The 9,039-nt window shown below is 39.9% G+C and overlaps 1 protein-coding gene across 4 annotated transcripts in view; it reads right to left on the bottom strand.

Annotated features, from left to right (window-relative positions):
- LOC101851742 (pyrokinin-1 receptor) overlaps nt 1-6,388 on the bottom strand; it is a 149,531-nt gene extending 143,143 nt beyond the window's left edge. For all 4 annotated transcript variants that reach the window (XM_005101208.3, XM_013084130.2, XM_035970496.1 and 1 more), the window contains exon 1: nt 6,189-6,388. The gene's annotated coding sequence lies outside the window, so the exon portion shown is untranslated. The remainder of the gene's footprint in view (nt 1-6,188) is intronic.
- Nucleotides 6,389-9,039: the final 2,651 nt, after the last annotated feature.

Below are 9,039 nucleotides of genomic sequence, written 5' to 3'. Positions count from 1 at the left end.
AGAGGTGGGGAGTGGGAGGGGGGAGGGGAAGAAAAGATACACAGAAAGAGAAAAGGCATTCGGACAAAGAAAAGGCAAGGAAATAAAGAGACAGAAAGAGAGAGAAGGAGAAAGAGGGAGCGTATGGCATGCAAGTGCGCACACGCGTGTAAGTGTGTGTGTGTGAGTGTGGGTGTGTTTGTGTGTGTGTGTGTGTGTGCGTGTGTGTGTGTGTGTATGTGTACGCGCGCGCGCTTGTAATGGTTGAAAGAGAGGCCGAAAGGGAGTAAATAGCAGAGAAACTGCTGCAAATGACAAGAAGAGGGCGAGATTCTCTCGAAATTTGGAAGGCAATATTGGACAGCGACTGTGGAGAGTGCCGGAAGTAAAAGAAGGCGTAAAACGATGAAACAATAGTGAATTCATATTAGATGTGGAGAGACGTTCTAGGGGTATTGGCCGCTGAGAACGGATTTATATTGTCTGAGTGGGGGTTTTATTCATGAGGAACAGTCACATTCTGCAGAAGGGTATAACTGACATGTGAAAATGGAAAGAGACCGAACTTGGAAAAGCCCAACAGAATAGAACGACCCTGTCTTAACCTTCTAGTGCCGCTGGTCCAAATTTGGTTTTCAAAGTTAATCAAAAGATATATTAGGTACTACTAGCGTCTAAATTAGTCTAGATTGGTTTTTATAGGCCGTTTCCCTTTTATTTGTTTGAGTAAATAGAAGCACATCCGCACAAGAATGGTCATTTAGTGATGGGGAAAAGTAAGACAGACAGACAGAATCTACGGTAAGAAAAGAAAGAAGTTGGACCTGTTACTAGTGTTGATCCTCGATCACCCGCCTTTCCCTTTTATATTTCTTTAATTTTGTTTTTCGTTTTAGTAGAAAGGGAGAACTTGTTCTAAGATCTGCTCACCTCCTGTCTTTAACCTCTCTAAACAACATGGGAAAGGCCAAATGAAGAGAACGGTGCTTTCTCAAGAATCATAGCCCGAGTTTGGTTTTGTTTGAGGAAAGGGAAGCACGTCGACGCAATAATGGTCGTTTAGTGCTGGGGAAAGTAAGACAGACAGACAACCAACAACAAAAAACCCGGAAGGAAAGAAACAAAAAAGTAGGACCTACCAGTGGCGCCTTCTATCTCATCACTCGCCTCGAGTTTGGTTTCTGACTACTGTTTACTAACTGGCGGCCAAAGCATTAAAAGTGGCTTTCACAAGTGACCACACTGGTCGTTTCCTAATTAATGTTGACGTGGAGTGAGCTACGTTGGACCCAAGACTGTCTATTCTGGAAAATAAAAATTCTAGAACAGAAGAGGATGGGAGGTTTCACTGGAATATTGACTTGCCGAGCTCCGGGGCAGATGTGCAATGACGATAGACAGACAGCTCAATGGGACTGACTTTTTAAAAGACAAAGAGAGAAAAAAAGTAGAAGTGCAAAGACTTTGTGACAAGCCGGAAAATGATTCTTTTTTAGTTTTGTTAGGGTTTTTTTTTCTAAGATTGTTTTTGTTTTGTTTTGTTTTTTGTGGGGGGGGGGTAGTTTTTTTTCAAGGGCGGGGCTTCTCTAATATCATGTCTCTTTCTTTCGTTTTGAGGTTATGGTACTATGGTATGGTTATGTTGTGTTTTTTATTTGTAGTGTTTTGTGTAATTGTTCTCTTAAAAGGGGTAGAGTTTTGATTGGGGGATTTTTCACGACTATCTCCTCCACCCTTTCTTCAGTAGTACATGTATTGTGTACAGTTTGTCAAGGTATTATGAAAAAGTAATTTAAACTGAAACAGAGATCGTAAAGAGCATACATTTGGATGTTTATAAGAAAAGCGTATCAGCGCTACTATTGAGACAATGTGATACAGGTCAGCACTTTCCTGTACAGTATAACTTAGAATGCGCAAGGCAGTACGTTCAAGGATATTATGTGTACATATACTCAGAAACACACACATACTACACACACATACACACACACACACACACACACACACACACACACACACACACACACACATTCACCTTCCTGTACTTCCTCTCCTCTGTCTCTCTGTTTTATTCTCCTTTGCATATTATGCATAGTCATCGTCGGACATTGACTGCTGAACTAATATTAGTTGTTATTACTACTATTATCATAATCATACATTGTACAGATAGGCCACTTGGCACTATGAATACCATAAGCCCCGGGATTTTGTTGATTACTTAAGAGGCTACTAATTTAATTAGCTATCAGTTGTCCTTGCAACCGTGACACTTATATATAGCCATTTGTATAATACATTAATCGAGCTGACTATTTTTAAGTCGATTAATTTCTAAGAAAGTTACATACGCCAGCTTCATCTGCAAAAGTACTTATATCAAAGTTTATAATATTTGAAGGTGCACATTCTTAATTACTCTTCCCGATTTCGAAAATACCTTTAGATTTCTTCGGCTGCAAACGTATCATGGCATCTCTTGACGTTTTTCGCACACTCTTATAGAAAGTCTGTTGTTCCTCTGCAAAGCACAAATAATCCAGTCTTTTCTCGGTAAATTATCTTCAAACGGTGTTATCTTCCTTACATTTACCTCAACATTTTCCAAAGGTCTTTATCTTTTTTTTTAACATTGTTTCCTGGCGGAACATGTGAGTAGATGATTTGCTTACTCTTTCTCCAGACGCCTCGTCAAAACAGTTTGAACCCCCATAGGTTTCATGGAGACAATTTGTTTCGTTCTACAGAGATCTGCAAGGATTATTATTCCACTTCACAAAAACTGACACTGGTGTTGACATAATGTAAGTATTCACGGCTTGATGTCACGTTTCTTAAGAATAGTCTTTGTAGCAGTGAGCAGCAGGATTTCTTTTGTACTGTTAGGACATGATGCCAAAACGAAACAGGGGGCTCGCGTGGTCGAGGAGTTACAGTGTTCCCCTCTCATTCAATGAGTCCCGGGTTCGAATCTGGACAGCGACGAGAAATGTTCTTCTCTAAATAAAGGCGAAAAATCTTGGAGGTTCGGTGCGCAATTGCGTACGGTAAAAATCCCTTGGAGGTCCCAAATCGATAAGAGTAAGAGCAGGCATCGGCCGCCACCCGGGCAACATTCAAAATTGATTCCTACCTAACTAAAAATGTTTAATGTGTCCCGCGCGCTCATATGACCTTATGCAGGTGCGACCGTCGTAAAAAACTCACATAATAATAATTTTTTAAAATATATAAATAAAACAGATAACGAAACATACTGTTAAAAGACAATAAATTAAATAGTAACTTGATGGTGTCGGTGGCCAAGTGATTAGGCTCTCAGACTCACAACGTAAGGTAGTGGGTTCGAATCCTGTCAGGGGCCCGACGTTGTGTTCTTGGGAAAGGAACGTTACACAAATTTTCTTCACTTCACCCAGATGGAAATGGCTACATGTACCTAGCTTCAGATAATGAAAGATCTTGTCAGTTTGTTAGTGTTTGAGCGCGTGGCATCTGCAGCTTGTACTGTATGTTTCTCGTGAAGCCGAGAATTTTTCTGAGTGTTCCAGGGTCTTCTGGGGTAATATCAGTTGTAAAGTGCATACTGTGGAGTGTGGAATATGCGCTTTATAAATGCTTATTATTTTTTAATCTTTGGCGCATGCAAAGGTTACTCAAAGTCGCACCTGTTTTTCAATTACTTAAATCATCTAGACTCAATTATCTCTTTCTACGCCAAATGCGCCAAGATTCATTTACCCAGCACGAGAAGGTAAACATGAATAAGATACCCCCAGCCCGCCAGGGCAGTGCTAATGACAGAAGTGTCTTTAAGCCATTCCCAAAGGGGGTACATTAATATGTTCTAATGTACAGTAGATTTGTAAATGGGATTGTTTATGAATGTCATCCTCATACTGTGCCGGAACAACATATTTTGGGGAACTGCTGCCTTTTCTGTCCTCATCTTTTCTATTGTCCGTTTTCCTCTACTTCTTTTTGTTTTTGTTTTTCACTCTCTTGTGAACTACTATTTCCGGGATGCCTTTATAGTCGAAGCAGTCTTTCTGCTGTTGAGGCTAGAGAGGTGAAGAGTAAGCCTGATTCCCCATTTGGACCTCTCTGTTGATATCCACCCCTTCGCGCTCATATGATCTTATGCAGTTGCGAGCTCCGTAAAACCTTACTTAAATATTAACAAACATTAGGATAAAGGTAAAAATAAGATGCCAGGAAAATTGATTTAGGCTAACACGTATCTTTTAAAAAAACTGAAATCTTGCTTTCACTTTTAGTGCTCCTGTTGCTATAGAAACGAAACTTCTGGAACGAAAATAATTATAACAAATTCATAAAATCATTTTTTTGTACGTTTTGCTGTCAGGAAACTTATTTGTACTTCCTTAAACTACAAGAGCATTTTTCGTTTTTTAATTAAAGTTTTGCAAAAGTCACCTTGCCTTGCAAAGACACCCTTGGCACTGATACCGACGAAGATTCAAGAACGATAACGCTTTTCAAAGACAATGTTATTACAGATGTAATCAGAAATTCGTGCACAAGATTGTTCTCTCACACAATTGTATGAGGCCAGGAGCAATGAATAAAAAGCAGACAGAAATACAGCATCGCAAATGTGGGTAATCATAATTGTGCTGTTTGAAGAAAGAGCTTTAGAGCGAAAATCCCATTAAATGCGATAGAGAGAAGAAAGCCACATGGGACATACGAAAGAGACATTAAGAAAAGGAAGAGAGGAAGATTAAAATGTGAAATGATATAGGTTTAAGGTCCCTATCATCAGCACTGTTATAATAAGACTCCTCCAAGATTAACGTTCATCTCTGAAAAACTGAGCCAAGTAGGAACTTTGTGTAAAGTGCCTTTTCAAGAGACACAACGTTAGACAGAGCAGAGGCTCGAACCGTTGAATCCGCAATATAAAGAAAGGAGATTATGAAAATGAAAACTATGCCAGGAAAGGAAAACATAATATTCGTAGAATTTCCAGTAGTCGCTTGATATTGAAAATTTTGTTTTACATGTTTGAAGAAATATTTCTAAGAGGGAAAAGAGCATAGCATTTGTGAAGAGATTGGAAGGAAAAAGTCAAACGAGAGTTGTGAGAGAGATCAGCGAGACATTGAAGAGAAAGACGATGAAGTCGAGGAGTAGTAGAAAATGAAATGCTAGTAGAATTGTGCTGTTGTATATAATAATATTGTCAATATTGAAATTGAGAACTGTTTGGTTTATTTGTTCCTTTCTTTTCTTTTTTGGTTGTTGTATTCGTTTGTTTTTGTTTTCATTTTCCAATTCGTAACATTTGTTTCAGTAGTGTTTGCTTGTGGTATCTAGGGATGTTTTTTTATTGCTTCGGAGAGTGGGGGGGGGGGGAGGCGTGGTGAGTGCCCTTGTTAAAAACAAGTGGTGTACTAAAACACTCCAATGAACAAGAACACTTTACTAGTTAATTTTTAAAAAATTTTAGTTACAAAGTATATACGTTTATAATTGTAGGTTTGAATATAATAAGGGAGAAGAATGGTGAGGAATGGGACAACAACGAGAAGGAAAAGGGATTCGAGAGAAGGTAGTATGAAGAAGATGAGCAGGCTTGGTGGGGGGGGGGGGAGCGGGAGAGATCAATAGAATGCACATTAAATCAACTAATGAAGTTGATTTTATTGCAAGTATTATTATTACCTTTATACACACGTTGGTAAGGGTCTAGTTGAAGTCCCATTCATAAAAGTGTCTTTCGTGGATAATATCACGATTGCTCCCATGTTTACTCCACGAGGAATAGAGACACAAGATGACTGTAGGAAGACAAGTAAGTTCCGAAACACAACCTCAGACGGATCTTTGCCTAATGTTTAGCTCCGCATTAAAAAAATTCTATCTGCGTTTAGTATTCAAATAATATGCTTTTTACAGCAGTTCCCGTGTTTGCAGTATGTATACACTTCTATAACGAAGAGAGAGAGAGGGGGGGAGGAGAGAGGGAGAGAGAGAGAGAGAGAGAGAGAGAGAGAGAGAGAGAGAGAGAGAGATAGATAGATAGAGAGAGAGAGAGAGAGAGAGAAAGAGAGATAGAGAGAGAGAAAGAGAGATAGAGAGAGAGAGAGAGAGAGAGAGAGAGAGAGAGAGAGAGAGAGAGAGAGAGAGAGAGAACGATCAAACGAACACAAAAGGAAATTATATCACAAGTAAACCCTTACCTGGTATAAAGGTGCAACGTCAGAACAGCACAAAATTAGAACCAACCCCAATTCACTTTTTTCCTCCACAATTACGCCGACTTCGTAACAAAGGAAAAGTATCCAAAAAGTGTTGCGAGTGAGTGAAAACGGAGTTATTAGCAAGACCCAAACCCATGGGCCCACCACATTGCGATTGGCCAGTACTGAGCAAGGGAGAGAAGCGAGAGGTTTCATACGACGCACGCTTACTGCTCGCGCGGGGTGAGCGGCCCTTGGTTTTCCACACAGATGTGGAAAAATATACGGACGACACAGTATAACAAACTGAGAAGCTTAAAGCGAGGATGAGGATAAGAAGGAGGGGGGATAGCAGGAGGAGAAAGGTGAGGTGGAGGAGTCATGGAGATAAGTAATAATATTATATATTATTATACAATGACATACATAATTTATTTCTGTTGGTAAGTGTTTTACGGCACTCGCAACTGCATAGAGTCATATGAGCGCGTGGGACACAGCTAACATTTTTCAGTTGATAAGAAATTTTGAATTTTACCCCGGTGGCGCCGAGAACTACTCTTATCGATTTTAAGGTGCGCAACTTGCACACGGGACCTACGAGATTTTTCGCCCTAGTCCGAAAAGTCTAGGCGTAGATCTTTCCTACCAGAAGTTCAGGGTGTGTGGCTGAATGAAAGACAGCAGTAAGAATGAGCCAAGCAGAAGGAGTGGAAAGGCTGCAGAAAGAGTTAGGAGCCCAGAGGAGGGGGCAAATGAGGTGAGGGGTGGGGCCAGAAAGGGGAGACAAAAGCTGAAGACAGAATAATGCTAGAGAGCAGGAAAAGAGGTGAAAAGAGACAAATTTAGGGAAGAAAATGACTCCGCCTTTACCCAGATTCGAACACAGGACCTTTGATATAATATCTATGCATATGTATATAGTTGTTATTATATCAATATATCATATATGCTATAAATTACACTATATATATATTGTACTCAGTAAAGAGCATAGGAAGGTATGCTAAAAGTGTGTTCGGGTGTATAGTAGAGAGAAGGGTGGTGGTTGCGGTAATAGAGAGGACGGGGCTCACAAGGTGAATCCAGATGTTTGCGGGATTTGTAGAAAGGTGGCTAAAGAACAAATCAGATTTCTAGGATTTGATACCTGGTTTGGTGAACACAGCCTGATATGTCAGAGTCAAACAGCTTTTAAGTTGTATTTTTTCCAGCAAAAAGGGGGTTCTTGAACAAAAACTATAACATAATTGTCGTTGTCTTATCCAGTACTTTAGTTTGTACAGATGAAATTTTTTGTTAATGTAGGTGTTTTTACGGCCCCATCAACATAATCTAAACCATTTAGAAAGAGGGCTGTGACGGCCAACCCGTGTTGAGAGGGATACAATATCCATGAGACCAAGATATTCGATAAAATTCTGGACCCGGATCTCCTGAGTGCGACAGCAAAGCGCTTAACCGCTACGTCACAGATGGCGGTAGTAATGAGAAGGATATTGAGAAGATATACGTCGATAAGTGAGAGTTAAGAGCAAGACAATCCGTTTCGATAGGTTTAATGGCTGACTATGAATGCGGTTTATCGGTAATTATTGTGGTCGAATTGCATGAGGCGCGGTGGTGGGGAAATGCATATTATTGTATTATAATCATTATCATATTATTAAGGCCAAAGTTCATTCAAACTGATTACTGCTTGACATGTGGGCAGTGGTCAGCTGGACTTTTAGATGACAATCTATCTTTTAGAACAGACTTTGAGAAAAATATTTGTTTACTGCCTTATTTGTACGATACTACGCTTAATATTTTTCTCAAATATCTTTTTCTTTTGAAATCTAATTCTCACACCGACACAATTCAGATCATCTAGGAAACGAGCTTCGACCCTCCCTGTCAGGGGCAACCAAGGCTGAGAGAGATACAGCATCCTAGCTGGCAAACAGAGACGCTTGTTAAAAAAACATTCCCACATACGACTCAAACTCACACCATCCGTGTGTGACGGCGAAACGCCAAACCGTTACATCACATGGGCGGGTAAAACTACGCTCTTTCAGAGAGTCTCCTACAAAAAATAAACCTAAGAAGTGTATCCTTTGGATGATATTAACTTGAGCATCATTCATGATTTCAGATTCATACCTCGAATCTCAGGATATAACGGGAACGTATTGAAGACTAAACCCTGGTCACATTATAAAGTTTTATTTGTTGAACAATTCTTCTAAATTCTGAGTCCAAATGCTGTTTTATGGGGTAAGTTTTGGAAACGTCCTTTATACCAGATGTCTAAAACAAAAGAGGATCTATGTAAAGGGGGGGGGGGGGGCGTCGGCAGCCTAGTGGTTAGGCTACCGGACTCGTACTCATAAGATTGCGGGTTCGGAGGTTCGAGCCTCAGCTCGATCCGACGTTGTGTCTTTGGGAAAGGCACTTTATACGATTTCCCTCTTGGCTCCTTTCGAAATAACGTTAAACTCGAAGGTCCTGCCTCTTAAATAACCTAATAGTGTTTATAGGGGCGTTAACCCATACCATTTTTCACCATGTAAAAGGCAATAATTTGTTTATCTTTGCACCAAGTTCAACAAATAAAATTCAATCAAATTAGTCATTGCGAAGAAATACAACTAGTGTATTCGAAAAATATTATGTTTTAAAAAAAATCACCACAATAAACAAGATTTTGTAAATCCCAAACTTTACCATTTTTGTTGACATAGTGGCAAAAGTGGTCTAATTATTCCCCTTTAAATGGGTCCTTTTTTAGACATCTTGCACCTCCAGTCATGTTTCCAACTCTGTGGTTCTTCGTCCACAAGCCCGAATGACGCACAGCTTTCAA

The sequence above is a fragment of the Aplysia californica genome, unplaced genomic scaffold (genome assembly GCF_000002075.1).
Source record: "Aplysia californica isolate F4 #8 unplaced genomic scaffold, AplCal3.0 scaffold00274, whole genome shotgun sequence".
Taxonomy (NCBI): Eukaryota; Metazoa; Mollusca; class Gastropoda; order Aplysiida; family Aplysiidae; genus Aplysia; species Aplysia californica.
This window is presented reverse-complemented; position numbering and strand designations above follow the sequence as displayed.